The 23,854-nt window shown below is 37.6% G+C and overlaps 2 long non-coding RNA genes across 2 annotated transcripts in view; both read left to right on the top strand.

Moving 5' to 3' along the window:
• LOC308658893 overlaps positions 1 to 23,854 on the top strand; it is a 558,609-nt gene that overhangs the window by 292,971 nt on the left and 241,784 nt on the right. The window lies entirely within an intron of this gene.
• Positions 9,300 to 14,526, top strand: LOC308657988. Its single transcript, XR_014024117.1, has 4 exons — positions 9,300 to 9,376; positions 10,975 to 11,080; positions 11,164 to 11,236; positions 13,880 to 14,526. It is a non-coding gene; the product is annotated as an uncharacterized lncRNA (long non-coding RNA).

The following is a 23,854-nucleotide window of genomic DNA, read 5'->3' as shown; positions in this document are numbered from 1 at the left end:
TTTTGTGGGTTGGTCTCTGTGTCCTCTATTCTGTACTATTGGTCTACCAGCCTGTTTTGGTGCCAGTACCATGCTGTTTTTGTTACTATTGCTCTGTAGTATAGTTTAAGATCTGGTATAGCAATACCACCTGTTTCACTCTTCCTGCTTAGAATTGCTTTAGCTATTCTGGGTCTCTTATTTTTCCAGATGAATTTCATAATTGCTTTTTCTATTTCTGTGAGGAATGCCATTGGGATTTTGATCGGAATCACGTTGAATCTGTAGAGTGCTTTTGGTAATATGGTCATTTTAATAATATTAATTCTGCCTATCCATGAGCAATGTATATATTTCCATCTTCTAAGGTCTTCTTCTATTTCTCTCTTTAGGGTTCTATAGTTTTCATTGTATAGATCTTTCACCTCTTTGTTGATTCCCAAGTATTTTATTTTTTTGAGGATATTGTTAATGGGGTAGTTTTCCTCATTTCCATTTCAGAGGATTTGTCACTGATATACAGGAATGCCTTTGATTTATGGGTATTGATTTTATTTCCTGCCACTTTGCTGAATTCTTTAACTAGTCCTAGAAGTTTCTTGGTAGAACTTTTTGGATCTGCTAGGTTGTAGGATCATATCATCAGCAAATAGTGCTAGTTTAAATTCTTCTTTTCCTATATTTATGCCTTTAATTTCTTTCATCTGTCTAATTGCTCTGGCTAGTGTTTCAAGAACTATGTTGAATAGAAGTGGTGAGAGAGGACATCCCTGTCTTGTTCCAGACTTTAGAGGGAATGCCTTCAATTTTTCTCCGTTTAGATGATGCTGGCTTGAGGCTTAGCGTAGATAGCTTTTACAATGTTGAGGTAAGTTCCTGTAATCCCTAGTTTTTCTAGTGTTTTAAACATAAAGGGATGCTGTATTTTGTCGAATGTTTTTTCTGCATCTATGAAGATGATCATATGGTTCTTATCTATAAGTTTATTGATGTGGTGAATAACATTTATTGATTTCTGTATGTTGAACCAGCCTTGTATCCCAGGGATGAAACCCACTTGATCATGGTGTACGATCTTTTTGATATGTTTCTGTATCCGATTTGCCAGAATTTTATTGAGGATTTTTGCATCTATATTCATTAGAGATATTGGTCTGAAATTTTCTTTCTTTGAAGTGTCTTTGTCTGGTTTTGGAATCAGAGTTTTTTATTATAATCAATGCCTCTTGCTGTCCCCACCACATCATTGCACATGGCATGTGCTTTACGAGGCAACTACAGCTTATTTTGAGGTTGTAACCTAGATAACCCTCAAGTTTAGATCTTCCCAATATTGACATGAGCCACGGACATTGTGAGTGGGAGAACTTTAATTTCATGTCTCTATAGGGAAGAACTAAACTCTAAGCTAGACTTACCACACTAACTAGGAGGTAGACACCCAGGAGGCTAGTAGGAGAACATATCCTCAAGACACTTCATGATGAATGAATGACCTGGGGAAAAAAATTAAAGAAACTGCATGATCTTAAGGGTTGGTCTCGCCTCAAAACAGGCTTCAGTTGCCTCACATGCACTCGCCATGTGCAAAGATGTGAAGGCAGTTTATATGCAGTGCCTCCTACGCTGGCAACACCTCTGCCATCAATTCAGAGAAATTCCTGGCCCAGATGCCAGACATACTGAGTCACCTGGAATCTATGGCCACCCACACCTTCCATTGCTGGCTGTGTGTTTCAAAAGGTGACTTAAATAATTTGCCTCTGGGGGATGGTTTGTACCATACATAGAAAAAAAGATCCGTTGGTCCACATGCAGCTAACCATTTCATCCTCGTGTCCGGGAACAGAGATGATTTTGTTGTTTATTGACCTATTCTTTACTTGGTAAGGAAAGATGAGACAGAAAAACGGGTTAAACTACACTATTTGCCTTTCAGATTATTTTTGGCAGGTAATCTTGTCTTCACTAGATGGAACATGGCAGCAACGTGAAATTTTAAACTTTTTGAAATACCCAAGGTCAGAAACATAGGAAAAAGTCTGAAATTTCCAGCTGGAGTCTGGCGGCAATAAGGGTTTGCAAAATATCAAAGATGAAAAGCTCTGAGTCGTGGGACATTCTTGGCTTCCCTTATTAAAAACAGCTATTGTGGCGCTTGTGCCTTGCCCCATTTCCTACCCTTTTGCATCCTTTGCTATTGTCTATGGGTAAAACTCCAAACTCTTCATCCTGAAATACAAAGACCTTGAAAATCCAGCGTAAATCCACTTTGGGCTGTCTCTTACCCCAGTCCTCCCTAAGACCCTGTTCCCTGATTATAACACAGCCCATCATTCCTCAGGATCACCGGAGATTCCTCTACTCAAGAGTCTCTTCTCACCTTCTCAACCTAACAAACAAAACACAGCCCACCTTTGAAGAAGGGTTTTAAAAGCTGGTCACTCCCCACTCTGTGCACCTGTAACATTTAGCACTTAAATTGTACTCTTCTATCTCCTTTGTTAGACCTGAGGCCCTCAGGACAAAAGTAATACTTCTTTGTCCATAGCTGCCTTGAATCGAATGAACAAGGTCTGGCACACAGCACCTACCCAACAATTGTATGTCCATTGGTGCTATTTTGCTTGGGTGGGTTCTGAGACTTAATACGTGTTATCTTGGAGGATATTCCCACACAGATGACATAGAATATAATGATTTTGATGCTCGGTTTGCTCTGAATTTATGCCTTAGCTGTAGAACCTGGGCTTTGACCTTGATCCTAGGACCATACTTTCAACTCATCACTAGATCCACTCTTGTATCCAAGTTTATATTATGATAACATGCTATCCCAAGGACTACTGAAAAGTGAAGTCCCTCCCTCTCTGGGAAAGACTGTACCTTGATTCTTCTTTTTGCAATACAATGGAAATTATAAGACACCAAGAAGCTAGTTAAAAGATTCTCTCTCAACTCTCTGTTGAACACAATGCTAGGAGTACTTACTTAAACCTGTATTACTTCTGGCCTTGGAGTGAAGGTGGGATTCTTCAAGTGTCTAAACCATGCTGGGTGTAGCTTGCTTTACAATGGACGATTTGCATGCAGCTACAGAATAAGGACATTGATGTGTGGTGGAGTGGAGTGTTTGGGGGACGGTTGTGATGGTTCTAAATCATTGCTACAAACTTTCTGGTATTTCTATCTAGAAGTTGCATCTAAGCCTCCAATTCTTGAATCTGAGTTGGCATGTTACCACTTCGACCAACAGACTATGGCAGAAGGGATGCCATTTACTTTTTGGGCTAGATTATAAAAACACATGCAGCCTTCTCTTGTTCACTGGAAGACTGTTCTTGAAATGCAAAGCCTGAGAAAACCTAGGTTGAGCCAAGCTATGGACTGAATGGGTCTTACTCAAAGTTCATATGTTGAACCCTAATCTTTAATGTGATGGTATTTGAAGGTAGAGTTGGGAGGTGATTACGTCCTGACTGTGGAGATTCCATGAATGGGACTTGTGCCTTTATAAAAGAGACTGTAGAGAGATCCCTTGCCCTCTTCTACCATGTGAGGCTATAATGAGATAATAACTATCTATGGGAAGAAGACCCTATACCAGAGTCTGCTGTGACTTGATCTTGGACTTCCCAGCCTCTGGAACTGTAAGAAATTTCTTTTGTTTATAAACCACCCTGTCTATGGCAGTTTGTTATAGCAGTCCACAGACTAAGACAAGCCATAAGCAGAGCCAAGCCACCTGGCTTTGAAAGGTAATGACTACCAATACTGTATATGTATGTGCTGCTAAGTTTCCATTCCTTACCTGTAAAGAGAATAGCCACAACCTGACAGGATTAAATAAGGTTATGCATTCACAACAGGTGAGTAAACTGCAGGTAGGTTTTTTAAAAAATTATTTATTTACTCTAATTTGTTATACATGATGGCAGAATGCAATTCACTTCATATTACACATATACAGCACAATTTTTCAGGTCACTGATTGTACGTAAAGTATTTTCACACCATTCGTGTCTTCATACATATACTCAGGATAATGATGTCTAACTCATTCCACCATCATTCCTACCCTTTTGCCCCCTCCTTTCCTCTCCCTTCCCCTCCCTCCCCTTTGCCCTATCTAAAGTTCCTCCATTTCTCCTATGCCCCCCCCCATTGCCATTATGGATCTGAATCCTCATATCAAAGAAAACATTTGGACTTTGTTTTTTTAGGATTGGCTTGCTTCACTTAGTATTATATTCTCCAACTCTATCCATTTATCTGCAAATGCCATGATTTTATTCTCTTTTAATGCTAAGTAATGTTCCACTGTGTATATATACCAAAGTTTCCCTGTCTATTCACCTACTGAAGGGCATCTGGGTTGGTTCCACAATTTAGCTATTGTGAATTGTGCTGCTATAAACACTGATATGGTTGTGTCTCTGTTGTATGCTGTTTGGGTTTAAACCAAGGAGTGGAATAGCTAGGTCAAATGGTGGTTCCATTCCAAGTTTTCCGAAGAATCTCCATACTGATTTCCATATTGGCTGCACCAATTTGCAGTCCCACCAGCAATGTATAAGTATGCATTTTCCCTACATCCTCGCCAAAACTTATTGTTGTTTGTATTCATAATAGCTGCCATTCTGACTGGAGTGAGATGGAATCTTAGAGTAGTTTTGACTTGCATTTCTCTAATTAACTGCAGGTAGTTTTACAAATATCAGCTATTACATTTCAGAATCTTTGCACTCCTTCCACTTTTTTTCTATTATCACATTCTTCTTCTGCTAATTAAATTTCTTATCAGCAGCAAATTAGTACTATAATCCTGGTGGTCTAAATCTTTGTTCCAGCAAGAGAAGAATAAGGAAAGATAAAAAGGCAAGCAGAGGTGGCACATAGTCATTTTCACTTCCAAACAAAGAACACTGCCCATGCGGCCCTAAAATTTCTCACTTATTAACTCGGGATGGAGAATTAGCAGAAAAATTCATTACTGGGGTTTGTGTCTGTGGACAGGCAACAGAGACTTTTCAGCCTTGGGTTGAAATAGACAGTTTAGAGTAATTGTGACAGAGTGTAGCCAAAGTAAAATGTAGCCAATCCACAGATTTCCACGGCACTTTGAGTCGCAGTTGTTCCAGATCTCCAGATCGCAGACAGCTTTTAGGATTTCAGCTAAGAGAGTGAGTGGCCAGGACAGCTGGCCAGCCTGGAGAAGTTTGAATAGCTTTTGAATCCTGACTTTCCATTTTACCAGACCAAAAAAAAAAAAAACTTAAAATATTTAAAGGGCTCTAATTACAACAAATAATGAAGAGCCTCTTAAAGAGACAAGCTTCATACAATTATAAAAGATCAAAGTTTTTAGAGCATTCACAAGTCTAGAGAGAATGATTTTTAAATTATTTTAGTCGTTGATGAGCACAATACCTTTATTTTATTTATTTATATTTTTTAATGTGGTGCTGAGGATTGAACCCAGTGCCTCACTCATGTTAGGCAAGCGCTCTACCACTGAGCCACAACCCCAGCCCAGAGAGAATGATTTAATTGTATTGGAAAGGTGAAGATTTGGTTACAAGACTCAGATGAAATTCACCAAAAATTTCCAGGCAAACTATTTGAAAAAAAAGATCTATGCAATGAATTGTTCTAATATAGTCCAACATCCCAAATCTAAACTGAGTCAAGTTGAAGTCCCAAAGTGAGGCATACTTGAAATAATTATTCCATTATAATAAGAATTCACACCTCAGGGGCTTAAACAAAAACAGTCATAAGAGAATAATAATAATAAAAAAGTATCTGTTTCTTGACACAGCTATTTTATATATATATTCCCCATAGGAAAGATAGCCACAGAGTTTAATAATTGATAGAGTACAAGCACCAATCATGCAGAACAGATTCCATAATGATGTGCCATTCATTGGAACCAAAGCTTCCCATCAGAACACCAGCTCTGCCTATATCCTGGGAAACAGCTCTTTGCTCATCAACTGCCATGCATCCTTGACCTACAGCAAAATGGCTCACCATTCAGAGCCTTCCACGTTTTCCAAAAATAAAACTCAAATTCTTTTTTTTTTTCTTTTAGTACTGGGGACTGAACTCAGGGGCTCTCAACCACTGAGCTACATCCCCAGCCCTATTTTGTGTTTTATTTAGAGACAGGGTCTTACTGAGTTGCTTAGCTCCTCACTGTTGCTGAGGCTGGCTTTGAACTCACAATCCTCCTGCCTCAGCCTCCCAAGCCCCTGGAATTACAGGCGTGCACCATGGAACCCGTCCCTAGGATTGTTTTACTCTCTGCTGTTTTATCATATCCATCCCACTACCAAAGACAGCTTTGCAACTTTTTGGCAAACTGCAAAAATGTGGTCTTCCTACGCAAGCCAAACATATTGCCTTGAATTAAGAGTTGTTGTCTTGGAGGAGGCAACTGGCCTCTGTGGGCCATTGGTCTTGTGTCCTGATGGATGTAACTGTCCCCACCTTTAATATGGCCTTGCAGGGTGAGGGCAGTTGAGCAGGATCAGGCCTGTTGAGATGCCTCACCATGTGAGCCTGGTCTCACTGGCCTCTGTCCTGACCAGCCAGTTTTGAATAAAAATTTAAAACCAAAGAGTTCCAATAACCAAAGAGTCATCGAGCTCAGAAGCAAGTAGGTTTGGTGGGGCATTTTGTTTTGTTCTGTTTTGTTTTACTTAGTGACTTTTCCTTTCAGCCTTTGTCTGGGCATTCATAGATCCCTGCAGTGAGCTTAATTTGTAGTTACCATACTGGATGGAAATCATTTCCTTACACATCTGTCTCTGCTGCTGTGTCTCCTTAAGGGCAGGAAGTTTGTCTCATTCTGCTCTGTCTTTCCAATGCCTAATTCAGTGCCAAGTATATCTGCCATGTACTCAGAAAAGGTTTATTGAGCTGAACAGTGTTGGTCTTAGCATAGAGAAAAAAAAATTGCATTGTATTGAAAGAGCAGTCTCGTTGGATCTAGTTCGTGGGTAATCCAACATAAGAAAGTGATTATTTATTAGATTACATTTCATGTTTTACAATTATATAATTCTAATCTAAGAATTTTAGTAGCTTGCAAGAATAAATTTGACACCCATGGACTGACTGAATCTCCCAAAACATACTTTTAGTACTATATATGTAAACATGAATCAAAAGTAAACCAGTATTAAGAAAATATTATTGAAATTTCTTAGTGTTCTCTTTTTAGAAGTTATTCATAAAAATTATTTTGTTTAAGAACAGAAAAATAATCATCTCAGTGTTTTTGTTTTATTTTAATGATCCTGGAATACAGTTTTCTAAAATATTTTCATATAGTTGACCCTCCATATTCTTTTTTTAAAAATTTTTTTAGTTATAGATGGACACAATATCTTTATTTTTATTTATTTTTTTTTATGTGGTGCTGAGGATCGAACCCAGGGCTTCATGCATGCAAGGCAAGCGCTCTACCACTGAGCCTCAATTCCAGCCGAACCCTCCATATTCTTAGGCTCACAGACCACAGATCAAAAAATGTTTTTTAAAATTTGCCTCCATAGAGCTGAGGCTATACACTGGTAGAGCTCTTGCCTTGCAGGTGTGAGGCCCTGGGTTTGATCCTCAGCACCACATAGAAAAAAATAAATAGATTGTGTTCATCTACAACTAAAAAAATTTTTTTTAAATTGTCTCCATACTGAATATGTACTTACTTTTTTAAAATGTAATTATTTCCAAAACAATACAGTATAGTTACCATTTACATAACATGTACATGGCATTAGATATTATAAGTAATCTAGAGATGGTTTAAAATACACAGAAGGGGCTAAGGCTGTAGCTCAATGGTAGAACACTTACTTAGCATGCATGAGGCCCTGGGTTCAATCCTCAGCACTGGGGAAAAAAACTTTAAATTATACAGGAGGATGTGTTTAGGTTTTATGCAAATACTGTACTATTTCATAAAAGTGACTTGAGCATCTGTAGATTTTGACATCCAAGGGGTTCTGGAAACAATTGCCTGCAGATCTAAGAAACAAGAACAATAATTAATTAATGAATGAATCAATCAATCAATCGTCCTATTTATTTATTTAATTAGTGTTACTGGGGGATGAAACCAGGACTCATTCATGCTAGACAAGAGTTCTACCACTGAGCTATATCTCCAACTCTTTTTGTTGTGTTTATTGTAGATGGTCTCAATACCTTTATTTTATTTATTTATTTTTATGTGGTGCTGTGGATCGAACCCAGTGTCTCATAAGTGCTAGGTAAGTGCTCTACCATTGAACCACAACTGCAGCCCTACCCCAACTCTTTTTAAAATTTAATTATGAGACAGGGTCTTGCTAAGTTGCCTAGGCTGGCATTGAACTTGTGATTCTACTGTCTTAGTCTCCCAAGTAGCTGGGATTACAGGCCTGTGTCACCATGCTTGGCTATAATTTTAAATAGAGATGTAAACAAGTAATGCTCCCTTTATTTTAAAAAATGCAAACTTTTATTAATTTATTTTTAATTTTTAAAAGGAATAACTTTATTGATAAAAATTTGAAAAAAGTATGGGCAAGGGATTAATTAAAAAAATCACCCTAATCTATAGTCCACAATAATCACCATGAATAGGTTCTTTCCTCTTAGTCTTATTTCTATGTACCTACATATTTTTTCATGATTTATGTTTTGTTGTTTACGTGGTTTCATATCTTTTTTACTTAAGGCCGTAGCTTGAACCTCTTTTTTAAGCAGATAAAATGGTAATACTGGTGTGCCCTTTTGGCCAGGACCACCTCTGGCCTTGCCTTTTCATGTTAGTAAATGGCAAATGGAATACCCTGTCATTGTCACCAGTGCTGTGTCCTGGGTAGAGATGGCTGGGGTTGCAATATCATCTTTAGCTTTTTGCACAACAGAGCTTATTTATTTATTTATTTTATTAATCTGGTCGTTTCTCAAAACACCTAAACAAATCTGAGACTTTATAAGAGACAAGAAGAAGAGAAAGACACAGAGGAAAGCAGCACGAGGAAGGAAAGAACCGGGGTTGCTTTCCTGGAATACAGGAAATAGTGACAGCAAGCTTTCTGGTGACATGGGAAATTATGCTTGATTTGCCCTTCATCATTACCCTGGGGGTCTCCCATTGCCCCTAACCTTCTCCACCTGCTGGGTGCCCTGGAGCTGGCCTGCTGAACTGCTGTCTTGCCCTCTGACCTCCAGCTGGGTTCAGCCAGTGAGGAGCCTTGCTGCTGTGCATATATATGGAAAGTGACAGTGCAATACTCACCTCCCAGCTCCTTCCTATTTGAGTGACTGCAGGCTGGCTGCTTCCCTCCACTGAAGACCACGGCCCATGTCAAGTGCTCCCCTCTGTGTCTGGCTTCTGGTAAGCACACCCTCCCCCCTTGTCCCTTCAGAACAGGCAGGGTGGGAGCCTTGCTCCACTGTTACCAATTCTGGGGCACTGCATGGCCCCTTGTGGTCTCCCAACACTCTGCCCATCTTGTAAGTATCCCTCCTATTAAACTCTGCTCAAATCAACCAATTTAAGGGGACTGTTCCCTGCCAAGACTGACTGATAGAAATATCGAAACCATATGTCCCTTTTCTAGGGCTAGCACACTTCCTTCAATTTTTGGAATTGTACTACCTGCATGTCCCCAGCAGGGTCATTTGGGGATAATAAATGTATAAATAACCCATCTTAAGTCCCAGCAAGTAGTTATAAATAATGGTGCTGTTGCTGCTACTGGTGATGATTAATAGAATAATAATAGATGTTGTCATATTCCTGTTCAATTCCTGGGCCAGATAGTCTTCACAATTGAGCTTAAATCCTAGAATAAATCAACAAGGTGGCTTATTTTCCTATTTTAATATTGAGTAAATCAAGTGTGAAGAGATTTGGGTAAATTTCATTTCATACCACACAATGCCTCCCCTCCTTCAAGTCTTGACTCAAATGACACTTTCTCAGTTTGGCCTTTCCTGGAAACCCCAATTTAAATGTTCCCCATTCCACTTCCCTGGTTTTCTTCTATCTGTAGCATTTGTCACCATCTAACATATTATACAATTTTTTCACTTATCTTGTTTAATGTCTGTCTCAATCCACTTGAATGTGAGCTCCATGAGGACAGGGAACCTCTGTTTTATTAACTGCATAATTCCTGCACTTAAAATTATTCCTGGCACATAGTAATTAAACACTTAAGGCATATTTTTTATTTTTTTTATTTTTTATTTTTTTTTTAAAGAGAGAGGGAGAGAGAGAGAGAGAGAGAGAGAGAGAGAGAGAGAGAGAGAGAATCCTAATATTTTATTTTTTAGTTATCGGCGGACACAACATCTTTTGTTGGTATGTGGTGCTGAGGATCGAACCCGGGTCACACGCATGCCAGGCGAGTGCGCTACCGCTGAGCCACATCTCCAGCCCTATTTTTTATTTTAATTTAAAAATTTTAGTGGTATTGGGGATTGAACCTAGGAACACTCTACCACTCTACCAGCCTTTTTTGTTTTGTTTTTGTTCTTGAGACAGGGTCTCACTAAGTTGTCAAGCCTGGCCTTGAATTTGCAATCCTCCTGTCTTAGCCTCCTGAGTCACTGGGATTACAGGTGCAAGCCATGGCGCCCAGCTGTATTTTACATTAATGAATGAAAAGTTGGAATTCCAAGTCAGGTCTTTCTTACCTGAAGGTCTTTGTTTTCCTTGGTCATATTTGAGGTTAATAGATAATAGCCTCAAAGAGAAGAGACAATACCATTATTTTTGTACTAGACACAACCATTATGCAACCTTCTATGACTGTAATGTGAGACAGTTAATGAAAGTAAACAAAATGAGGCTCACGTTTTTATTTTCAAAAATATGTTTACTATCAAGACACCCAGACATACTGTAAGACTGTGTGGGTTTGACAGAAGTGAGGAGCCATTTGGAATGCCAAGGAGAATAATATTGAGCAATAAATTTTGGTGCAGATGACAGCTACCCACTGTTGACTCCGTGCAGGTGCTTGCTGGGTGAATGGAAGCTTTCTTTAGGATCTGGGATCACAGATGATACACAGTCCTGCAAGCTGAGCAAGTATGCCAACCGGGGAAGCCTGGGTCTGGAGGGGCTGATATTCCAGAAATGAATCCTGATTGTGGCTTTTCTTGGTTTTTCAGGTGCTTTTTGCTCCATTTTCATGCACTTACTCAAGAAAAGAGGAAGGAAATAGTGGTGACTGAACAGATTGGGGTAAGAAATAATGCAACAGTGAGTTAGAAAGCATAGACTTTCCAATTATAGGTATACCAGGGAGACAGATTGTTACCAAGTGACTGGAACATGAGCTGTGGGCTCAGACATGGATCGTGTCTTCATCTATTTTGTGCTGCTTTAGCAGTATGCCACAGACTAGGTAATTTATAGTGAAAATAAATTTATCTCTCAGAGTTCTGGAAGCAGGGAAGTCCAATATCAAGGTGATAGCGTTTGGTGGAGGACTTTCTTGCTATCATTCCATGGTAGAAGGCAGAAAGGCAACAGAGTATGAGAGAAAGTTTGTTTTTATAATAAACACTCTGGACGTGACAACATTAGTCCATTTCATAAGGGCTTTAAAGCCTTATGAAAGGTCCCACTTCTTAACACAATTGTATTGGAGATTAAGTCTCCACCAGAGCACACGGGTTTAACTGCCTGCTCCGACACTCACCATGACCTTGGGCTCACTTAACCTTAGAAAGCTTACTTAACCTTGCTAAGCCTTGGTTTCTTTGGTTGTATAATTGGATAGTAGTAGTATTTATTTTATTGTTATAAGGATTAGAGGAGATAATTCTTATACCTGACACATAAGAGGTACCCAGTAAATAAGCACTCAAAATCACAGTTATAAGTACAAATGACTGGATTTGAATAGAAAGCTCTGCTGGCCACAGGGAGTTATTATATTTTGCAGCATCAGGCCCCTTCTTATTACAGAGAGGAGGGATTTTGACAGAGGACTACAAGAACTTCCCCTGCACCAGATCTGGGACATCTGACGTCACCAGTTGAGTTTTTGTTTTGAGAGAAAGCAGGTAGAATTGAAAGACTGGACTACTGGTTTCGCTTCTCAACCGATAGTACTATGTTCTTTGGTTGCCCCTTCCTGGAGAAAGGCTCTATATTATCCAAAGTCTTCTTGGAGATGATGCTTGCTTGCTGTTTTACATTTCTATTAGAAATATGTTTGAACTTGCCCTTCAGTGTCTCAAATGAGATAAGAAAATAATGAGAGACTGTCACCATACACTTACAATTTATTCTCTGAAATAAAATAATAAAATGAGTCTGAAGACCTCCTCCTGAGAAAATGTAGTCCACCTGGTCCACTGGGCTCATGAGTAATGCATGAATACTATGTTTTCTATCCCCTAATAAACTAGACATTAGCTACTAGCCACATGAGACTATTTAAATTTAAATTGATTAAACTAAATTAAAAAATCAATTTCTTAGCTGCACCAGGTGCATTTCTTGTACTCAGTAGTCCCACAAGTCTACTGGATTCCAAATTAATGCAAATGTGCAATGTACCCTCATCTTAAAATGTTCTATTGGACTCTGCTGTCCAAAGCATAGTATCAGTTCAAAGCCCAGACCCTTCAAACAAGTGAAAAGTCCTGTTTTTTAGGCCAGGGCTATAAATGGTAGGGGTAGATCTGAATATTGCCTAGCCTTGAATTTCATGGAGAAAATAAGAGACTATAAAATCCTTTCAACTGAAGTCTAAGTGTCCTTGAATTCCCATGACATTTTGATAGGAGGGGAAAAAAAAAAGGATGAACAAGGCCATATAGGGAACTCACGTCTGCATTTTGTGAGATCAGTAGAGGAAAGTGACCAGGGGAAGGAAGAGGAGAGAAAAGGGGAATAATATTGGCCAAATTATATTGTTACACTGTGTGCATGTACAAATATGTAACAACAAATCCCAACATTATTTACAACCATAAAACAGCAATAAAAATGTGGGGGAGAAAGATAGTGGTTTAAATCTCCTCCAAATTCCATTTTATTGTTCATCAGTAAGTCAAGCACACATAGAATCCTGACTATCTGACTAATCCTGACTAATCCACACTTGGATTAACTGCAGGTTCAAACTGTACATTCCAAATAGAGCAGAGAAGAGTCTGGAGAGTCTCAAGAACAGGGTGCCAGCCCTAGAGGCCTTGTGCATCACATGATCAAATCACCACCTGCTACCCTGTGACCCTCTCCCTCACATCTTCTCCCCAGATACATTCCTTTAGTCATCTTTGACTCTTTCTTTTCCACTGTCTTGCCTCCAATCTCCTTGAGTTGTTAGTTATTTTCAGCCATTTCAATCTCTGTAGATATGGGTTGAGGAGGAGTAGAGTCGAAAGTCCTAAACACTTTTGCAGGTGGAGCAGGATAGTATCAGAGACAGCTGTGGCAGTCTGACCGCAGGACCACAGAACTTTTAAAAACCAATCAGAACTTCTGCACTGTAACAAACAAACAAAAACAATTAGCATTTTGCTAGTGTCTTATTGAGCTAAGCGTCTCTCTCTCCTTCCCAGTTTTGAGCTACGTTTTTAAACACCCCTTTATTACTTTGTTGTTGAGTTCTGGGAAAGAAGGCATAAAAAGTCTTGTTCTGCTAAAACAACAACACTGAAAAACCTACAGGCTCACTTGGGTCGGCTGCATCTTCAGTGCCAAATAAAAGAGCATTCTGAATATAATCATGAAGAGTGTCAAACTATCCAAGCGAAGGAGAACTATCCCATTTCCAAATACTGTAAGCAAGATGGTCGCCCTAGTTTAGTGAAAGGGCTAGTAACCTCCCCCACCCCACAACATTGTGAATTTGTTTATGTTTCTTAGAAAAACAAGGCCAATGGACCCTCACCTTTCTGTCATCTGGTGTGCAGTTTGCCCTGCATGGTGCCATCTTCAGGATAATGTATACTCACAACGCTGACCCTGCTTTTGGAAAAAGCACACTGAAGCCTGGTGTGCAGCAAGTTGCATTCTGAGTGAAATTTGACCAGAAGCTCACGAGATAGAAGAGGTAGAAGAGGTGGAGGCAGAGCGCTCAAGTAGGAAGGGAGGGAGGCTCCGCCTGTCCCTGGCAGTCTCTAAGGAAGCATGAGGCTTGTGAGCATCTTCTGAGCTGCACCAGCCTGAGAGGGACTTGTTGGAAACCTCATATTGGACATTTCACTGTCAAGGACCCTTGGATTAGGGAAGATTATCATCTGTCATTTACAGAAGAAGTTTATAAGGGGTTTTGAAAGCCATCACCTTGAGGACCAAGCACACTCCCAAGATATTTATCCTATTACTAGAATCACATAGAAGGGTGAATTCTGTGCAGTCTCAGTATGACCTCAGTGGAGTAGTGCTGTGCTTTTACCTTTATGGCATGAGAGGCCTTCTGTCCAAGTGCAGGCAAAAGCCAATAAGGCCAGGAAAAGATGGTGTGAAAGATTTAGAGAAAGCAAATATCTCATTTTCAATTTACTAAACACTTTACAAATTATTAAAGACTATGCCCTTTACATCTTAATTTTAAAATGTATAGTATTTTGGTACTTGGAGAAGAAAAAAGGATATTGATGCCAAGGGCAGCTATAGAACAATGGTCGGGGATGAGGAGAAAAAAAATGTTCATGGGGGTGTTTCAGTGTCCTGGGAGGTGGCTTGCACATGCTAAAAGGATGGTACAGGTCTTTTTGGCTTTTCTTTACACTGTATTTTATTTTTTTGTGTATGGGGGATCGAACCCAGGGCTCCTACATGGTGGAGGATCTAAGCTATATCCCCAGCCCTTTACAATTTAAGCAAAAACTTTAAAAGCTTTCTTCTTTCTTAAGATTTTAATTTACATATTTTGTTGCATTTACAAAGCTAAAGGATCTCATTAATGGCTTTGGGGGTCTTTATTAAAATTGAATTTATAATTTTAGTACATTTTATTTTTGTGCTTTAATTGTCTAGTTATCGAACAAACTTTATCACAAACATATGATTCTTATACATCTATTAATTAAACTTACTAAAATGGTTAAATTTAAGTTCTTTCAATTATCTCATTATTGCTTATAATCCAAGTAAAATTATCTTATTCCTCCAAGATCTAAATCAATTAAGTCTTTTGAAATTGGAATCACAACTTGCTAGCTATTTTAAAAAGTCAAATTCTTAAATATGGCAAGTACTTAAAATACTCCAAACACAGATTATTCTAAACTTAACTTAAAAGTATAATTATTTGTGGGCTTATCTATTTCAGTATTTCTATGTTTAGTTATAAACCTTTTTAATGAGAAAGCAAGTGGTTTGGCAACCCAAACCAGAATGATGTTTTTTCCTCTTATACAGAGAAACTCCTTTCCAGGCTGGGGAATTTGATTCTTTCACTTAATCCCAACAGGTTCCTTGAAGCCCAAGTCCTAGTAATAGTGATCATATAATGTCCCATAATTTTAAAAATGGTGGTTGTCATAGACCATGTCCCTGAATCTATATCATATCATTACCTAATTCTCCCCTTTGTCATTGGAAATCTGCGACTCCATTAAAATTATAAATAACTCTTGCATTGCTTTGGCTCTCCTATGTTATAGATGACATTTTATTTAATTCTTCTTATTTTTTTTTAAACTAGGGTCGAACACAGGGGTACTCTACCACTGAGCACATCCCCAGTCCTTTTTTAATTTTTTATTTTCAGACAGGGTCTTGCTAAGTTGCTTAGGGCCTCGATAAAGTGCTGAGGTTGGCCTTGAATTTGAAATCTTTCTGCTTCAGCCTCCTGAGTCTCTGGGATTACAGGCCTGCATCACTGTGCCTGGCTAATTCTGATTATCTTAAGGCTTGGTCTAATTAGTCACAAATAAAATCATGCTGATAACAAAAAATAAAGTTTTATTTTTAAAGGACTGATGGTAATGAAATGGAAAATCATTTCAGTGAATTAAATGCAATTTTATAGAGATGCCCTGAGCCCAAGCACGTTATAGGGATATAACACAATCACAAATGAAGGAAATTACTGAAAAGTTAGCTAAGCCAGCATTATTTAAGACCAGATAAGCGAGGGTATACAGTGTAGTGGGACCTTAAACATAAAACTAAAGAATAAGAGGAAAAACAAAGTTGAATTCTGAACGTACCCTCGGTTACCAGAAACTCGTTTTTGTCAACACTGCTAAATATTTAACCACATAAATTTATAGCTCTGTCACCTGAGCCTGATTAAATCCAAACAGAAAAGTCCTCTGGGTTGTTATTAGAAAATCCAGGTCACTATTTAGGGTACAGAACATTCTGTGTCTTTTTGCCACAGGCAAAAGTATAGAAATTCTGTGTCTTTTTGCCATAGGCTGATTTCATTAGAAACCACATATTTTATGTATCTAATGTGTCCATAATTTTATTCATCCACTCATTTATGTAATTATTTACTGTTCTTTCCCCGGTCAGTGGCTTAACACAACACTCTTAGTTTAATTCACAATAATGTCATAGAATAGTCTGAGGACAGTTAGGAAGGATATGGACTCCCCCATGATGTTATTTGAAGACCCAGGTTTCTTACAAGCAGTGTCCTGGATGGAATTTTCTGAGTTCCTGCCAGCAGATGGGGGTAGAAAGACAACATGGAGAACCCTGGGAGAGGTTTCATGGACTACACCTTTTGGGTCGGCCTGACTTCCCCCTGCATCCTATTGGCCAAAACTAAGTCACGTGGCCTCACCTCCCTGACGATGTCTACAGGAGGAAGATAGAAAGAGCATGGTAAACACCTTGCCAGTCTCTACCACATTATATCATAGCTATAAATTAATATGTGGTGATTTGCCCAGTAATAATTAAATTGACAAAAATTATGAATCAAAATACAAATTGATGTCATTGAAGAAAATCTGGTATAATTTTATCATGAGTGGATTTTTTAAAAATTAATTCAACCCTATAGCTAAAGTAAGGAAATACACTTTATATCATTTTTTAAACCCCAATTTGTTGATTGGGAAACAAGCTTCATAGAACTTCTTTTTCAAGAATTGACACAGATTTCAAAATGTGGTATAAAGTAAGGATGTTGTACTCCTGTGTCACGTCACTTCTGGTTCACTACATTTTCACAACTTTTTACAAGTTGAGACTGTCTATAAAATTGAAATAGAGACTTGTCAAAGTGACCTGGTTTTTGTTTTCAGGTTACAGTGACTAGCTGATAAGAGCTCATCTTTATATAATGTTTCTATTTTTATGAAGCATGAATTTACTATGAAGGGAAATAATGTTCCATGGATTGTGTTTTAGGTCCAAGACACTGAGTGTGAAGAATGGACGAGTGAGTGAGAGATGGGAGACGTGAAAGCTACTGCAGGGGTCCAGGCAAGAGACACGGTGTTCATCAGGCCAGAAAATGGGAAGAGGAAGCATGAGGGCAGTTGGCAGAGATGGAACTCTGAGATGGAAAAGGTGCCATTGTAAGATTTCTGTCACAAGACACTGGGAAGACAACACTGTCAATTGAGATGGGAGCTATGGAAGAGAACTGGGTCAAAGGGATAAGTTTTTGTATTAAAACACGTTGACTTTGAGCTGTGGTACATGCCTGGAGTCCCAGGAACTTGGAAAGCTGAGGCAGGAGTGTCAGAAGTTTGAGACCAACATCAGCAATTTAGCAAGACCCTGAGCAAAATAAAAAGTTAAAAGGACTGGGGATGAGGCTCAGTGGTATTGTGCCCCTGGGTTCAATCCTCAAAACCAAAAAGAAAGAAAAAAAGAAAATGTTGATTTTGAGGTGTCATTATAGCATAGAGAAGTGATGAAATGCATGAGTTTGGATCAGGAAGACTTGGTTTTGAGTTCCGCTGCACTAACAGCTAGCCTTGATATCTTGGACATTTTAGTTAACCTCTATAAGCTTCAATTTCTTTATTTGTAAAATGGCGATAATAAAATCTATCTCAAAGAGATGTCATGAGAATAAAATTATTCCTTCCCTTTCTAGCATTTAAGGTTTGTGAGGCTAGAAATGTCTTTCCTACTCTGTCACATCCCTGATACATACTAAGTCCCCCATATTAGATAGTTTTATAATAGTTTAGTAATAGTTTACAACTATCATTATCCATGTAAATACATCTAGCAGGCAGCTGATAATCAAACTTTGTAACTCAGGTACTGTGCTGCCTTGAGACCCACATGAGAGGGCCCCTCCCTGGGCCTGGGGAGGGATACTATTCATGACAAAGTTTAGGGACCAGTCAATCCACAATGGCTTGTTACTGGATCACATGGGATAAGCACAGAAATTGAGCCTTTAGGAACTTCCAAACCATTTTGACATTGGTGCATCATCTTATTAAACAGGGTATAGACCAGTTAGGGTATGGCCAAAATGGAGTAATGAGTCATCTGCGGTGCAGATTGCATGCTATCAGTGACAATAGAACCATTTTTTAACAGGTGATATTTAAATATCAGTCACTTAGAACCTAAAAATGAGTAAACTATAAATAAATTAAAGCAGTTCTTTTTAAAATATTTTATGTATTTTTTAATTGACAAACAAAATGTATATATTTAATTAAAACATTTCTTTATTTTTATTTTTTATTATTTTTATCCTTTTTATATTAATCAAGCCAATGGATTTTTTAAAAAATTAATTCGACCCCATAGCTAAAGTAAGGAAATACACTTTATATCATTTTTTTAAACCCCAATTTGTTGGTTGGGAAACAAGTTTCATAGAACTTCTTTTTCAAGAATTGACACAGATTTCAAAATGTGGTATAATATTAAACTAAATGATGACAATGGAGTTGATTCTGAAGACATGAGAACAAAAGAGTTTATACTAGTGTTATTCAGAAGTCAAATTCTTCAGGTACTGAGTTAAATTTGGAGCCATAATTACTGATGAAGTGCTAAGACTGTAGTGTATTATCAGTAGAAATGTACTAACTCTCATGAATTTTGTTCTATATTTTGTATAAAAATTAAAGATGAATAAATCACTAGCCCATTTCTAAAGATAGTACACTACAGTCAAGTGCAAGTGTCAAAACTGAAGTGGTGTTTGCATACTAAATGTAAGAAATAAATGCAAAATCAAAAGAATCCTTTGAAAAAAAAAGAGTATTGAATTTAAAACCCAATAGCAGATGTTAACTATTTCACAAAGAGTAGCTTTGCAGCCTTCTTGCACAGTAGTGTTTGGAGTTGCTAAGAGTAAGCATATACACAATGACCCAGACATGAATGCAAGACTGCAACAAAGATGGTGACTTAAAAATGTTGGGAGACACTAGTAAAGGAGGTAGCTCAGTTCACATGCTCTCTTTCCATGAAACTGTAGCTTAACATATTTGAAGATTGGCTAATGATATGGAAGGTTAAATTACAGAAAAAATAAAACTAGTAAAGTATTTCTTATTGCAACTCAATGAATGCACAGCTGTTGTAGCTGACCTTTTATTCTATTATTTAAATATGATGAGTATCAGAAAAAATATAGCTCTGTTATTTTCTTAGCTTTACAGCCAATAAACACATCTGTGAACTGTATAAAACTATTAAGGATTATATTGTCCATAAATGCATCTGGAGTTTAGAGTTTTGTGTAGGATTATAGTCTGATGCACAGCTGCAAAGACTGGAGAGCATTCTGGATTAGTTACCAAGTGTAAGAAATTTGTGCCAGAATGTAAATCAACAGTCCGCTTCCTTTATCAAGAAAGAAGACAGCCAAACATAGGAAGTGTGCAGATCTGAAATTCCTTTCTTTCACAGAAATATCATTTAAATTTCATTATAATTTTAAAGGGCAAGTTGTTGGATTTGACTACTGATAAAAGATTGGAGAAGAATTTTGCTCCACATTCTGTCTAAAAATTTAAAATGAATAACCTGAGCTTGCAGAAATTATTCTGAAATATCTTCCATTAGGTCAAAATACCCCTCTGACACTGATTTCCCTAAAAAGCATGGAAGCAGTTTGGATATACATTGCTTCCTATACGTGGTATGTTTTCATCAACCCCATCAGGACAAGAATTAACAGGTAAGTTCATTTGTCATGTTAAAATCTTTAAATTTTGATATGAATGGTATGCATACAAGCATCTAATTATGGGGACCCCCATTCAATTTATAAATTTTTGCTATTCTCCTGGAGCAATCAAAATGTATGATGATAGTAGTGATTGCCTAAATATCTACTTTCAAGAACATCTTGAATCATTCCTTTATTAATGATTTAATTATATTATTTAAATGTAATTCTCTAACAACCTAAGAATAAAGGAATCTAACAATAAAAAACATGGTTTATACTTTGTATGTCTTTAATTTTCATTTCATTTTTCTAGTAATTAATTTTTATTTTGGTAAAAGAAGTGTTAAGCCAGGCACAGTGGCACATACTTATAATCCCAGCAGCTTGGGAGGCTGAGGCAGGAGGATCATGAATTCAAAGCCAGCCTCAGCAACAGTGAGGAGTTAAGCAACTCAGTGAGACCCTGTCTCTAAATAGAATTTTTTTTTTTTAAGGACTGGGATGTGGCTCAGTAGTTAAGCACTCCCGGGTTCAATCCCTAGTACCAAATAAAATAAAATAAAATGAAGAAGTATTGATCTGTAACAGATTAGAAATGAACAAAATGGGGAAAGATCCTTCATAACAGATTAAGAAGGGTTCAGGCAAATTTCTTCCCTAAGAACATATGTTGAAAGTAGATACTGCCATGCCACAAGTGCCTGAAGCCCTAAGCCTAGCTTGGTTGTGGGAGGCAATGGATAGAACGCCGAGGTATAGGCTGTATGTGTACAAGGCCCTCCATGTGAGGTAGGAACAAGGGACCAGTCCAGGTGCTAAGAACTAGGTTGTTCAATGCCACCATGTTCTAGCACAAACTCCAAGAATCCAAAATCTGAATCAAACTGTGGAGAATATATATTTGTCAAGACAGGATGACAGAATATATTTAACAATTGACAATTTTGGTTTTTTTCCATATTTTTATTGGTGCATTACAATTGCATATAATTGTGGGATTCATTTTTATATATTGGTATACGCACACAATATAACAATATTATTTGGCCAATATCATTCCCTAGTGTTTCCCTGGTTTCTTTCCTCTACAAATTTCTCTTCAGTTTTCTTGAGATTCCCCACACCAATGACCTTTCTTTTTCTTTTTTCTTCTGTAGCTTCTACATATAAGAGAAAACAGAGGACCCTTCACACGGAGTTTGGTTTATTTTATTTAACATAATGTGCTCAAGTTCTATACATTTTCCTACAAATGGCTCACTTTTATCCTTATTTATAGTTGAATAAAACTCCCAGATGTGTATATACCACTTTTTTAAAAAAATCCATTCATCCATTGATGGACACTTAGGCTGGTTCCATAGTTTGACTACTGTGAATTATGCTGCCATATACATGGTTATGCTTATATCACTACAGTATGATGACTTTAATTCTTTAGGATAAATACCAAGGAGTGATGTAACTAGGTAACATGGTGGTTCCATGTCTGGTCTTTTGAGGAACCTCCATACTGATTTCCATAGTGGTTGTACTAATTTACAATCCTACTACTGATATAAAAGTTTTCCTTTTTTCTCCACATCCTCTCCAGCATTTTTTTATTGCTCGTATTCTTGATGGCTTCCATTCTAACTGGAGTGAGATGAAATCTCAGTGTAGTTTTGATTTGTGTTTCCCTGATGGCTAAGATGTTGAAAGTTTTTCTTTTTTTAAATTTGTTGGTCATTTACATTTCTCCTTTTGAGAAGTGTCTGTTTAGTTCTGTTATGGTTTCGATGTGGTGTCTCCCAAAAGCTCACATGTGAGACAATGTAATGGGGTTCAGAGGGGAAGACAGTATTAAACTAATCAGTGAATTAATCCATGACTGTATTGAGTGGAAACTGGAGGCAGATCGGGTGTGGATGGAGGAAGTGGGGCATTTAGGGGTGTGGCTTGGGGTATATACTTGTATCTGTCAAGTGGAGACCTCTCTCTCTCTCTCTGTTTCTTGATCATCATGTGAGCCACTTCTCTTCCACCACACTCTTCCACCATGATGTCCTACCTCACTTTGAGCCTTGAGGAATGGAGCCTGCAGTCCATGAGCCCTTAAATAAACCATGAAATAAATCTGAAACCATAAGCCCTTAAATAAACTTGTCTTGCCCTAAAATTGTTCTGGTCAGATCTTTTAGTCATAGTGGTGAAAAACCTAACTAAAACAAGTTCATTTTCCTGTTAATTAATTGGGTTAGTGTTATTTTTTGGTGTTAAGTATTTGTATCCTTTATGTATTCTGGATATTAATCCTCTGTCAGAAGAGTAACTAGCAAAGATTTTCTCCCATTCTGTAGGTTCTCTCTTCATATCCTCATTTCTTGTGTTGTGAGAAAGTTTTTTATTTGATGCCATCTCATTTATGATTTCTTGGTATTATTTCCTGAGCTTTAGGAGTCCTATTGAGAAAGTTGTTGCCTATGCCTATATGTTAGAATGTTGATCCTATGTTTTCTTCTAGGAGTTCCTACGTCTTTGATCTAGTTTGAGTTGACCTTTGTGGAGGGTGAGAGATAAAAATTTAGCTTCATTATTCTACATACAAATAACAAAATTTCCCAGCACCATTTATTTAAAAGGCTGTCTTTCCTCCAATGTATATTTCTGGCACCTTTGTCAAGGAGAAGATGACTGTATCTGGGTGGGTCTGTCTCTGTGTTTTCCATTTTGTACCATTGGTCTATGTGTCTGTTTGTATACTATTACCATGTAATTTTACTATAGCTATACTATAGTTACTATAGCTCTGTAGAAATAATTTGAAGTAAAGCATTGTGATGCCTCTGGCATTGATTTCTTGGCTTAGAATTACTTTTACTATTCTAGGTCTTTTGTTTTTCCAAATGAATTTCAGGACTGCTTTTTCAAGTTCTGTGAAGAATGTCATTGGTATTTAGATGGGGAGTGCATTGCATCTGTTTACTTCTTTGGGTAGTATGGTCATTTTAATAATATTAACTTTGTCTATCCATGAACATGGGATGTCTTTCCATATTCTCTGTCTTTAATATATTTCTTCAGTGTTCTATAGTGTCTATTATAGAGGTCTTTCACCTCCTTGGTTAGATTTATTCTGGGGTACTTTATTTTATTTTTTTAGCCTATTGTGAATAGGAATGTTTTCCTGACTTCTTTCTCCAAAAATCACTGTTGTTGTATAGGAAAGCTATTGATTTTTGTATACTGATTTTGTAATCTGCTATGTTTTTGAATTTGCTTATTAACTCTAGCAGTCTTCTGGTGGGGCTTTTTGGATCTTTTAAGTATAGGATCATGTCATCTGCAAACAGTGATAATTTGAGCCTTTTTTTCCTATTATTATCCCTTTTATTTCCTTCTCTTGACTAATTGATCTGGCTAGAATTTCTAGTGATATCTTGAATAGGAGTGGTGGCAGCAACATCTTTGTCTTTTTTCTAGATTTTAAAGAAAATGGTTCCAGCTTTCCTCCATTCAGTATGATGTTGGCATGTCGGTTTTTCATTTATCCCCTTTATGATGTTGAGGTACGTTCCTTCTATCCCTAATTTTTTCCATTTTTTTATCATGAATAGGTGCCGAATTGTGTCATAGGCTTTCTCTGCATCTACTTAGATTATCATGTGATTCTTGTTCTTAATTGTGTGGATTACATTTATTGATTTGTGTATATTAAGCCATTGTTGCTACCCTGGGATAAAACCAACTTGGTCATCATGTACAATCTTATTAATATGTTGTTGAATATGATTTGC

The sequence above is a fragment of the Spermophilus citellus genome (assembly GCF_964194105.1).
Source record: "Spermophilus citellus genome assembly, chromosome: 10".
Lineage (NCBI taxonomy): Eukaryota > Metazoa > Chordata > Mammalia > Rodentia > Sciuridae > Spermophilus > Spermophilus citellus.
Note: the sequence above shows the minus strand (reverse complement) of the source record. Positions and strands in the feature narration are given on the sequence as shown.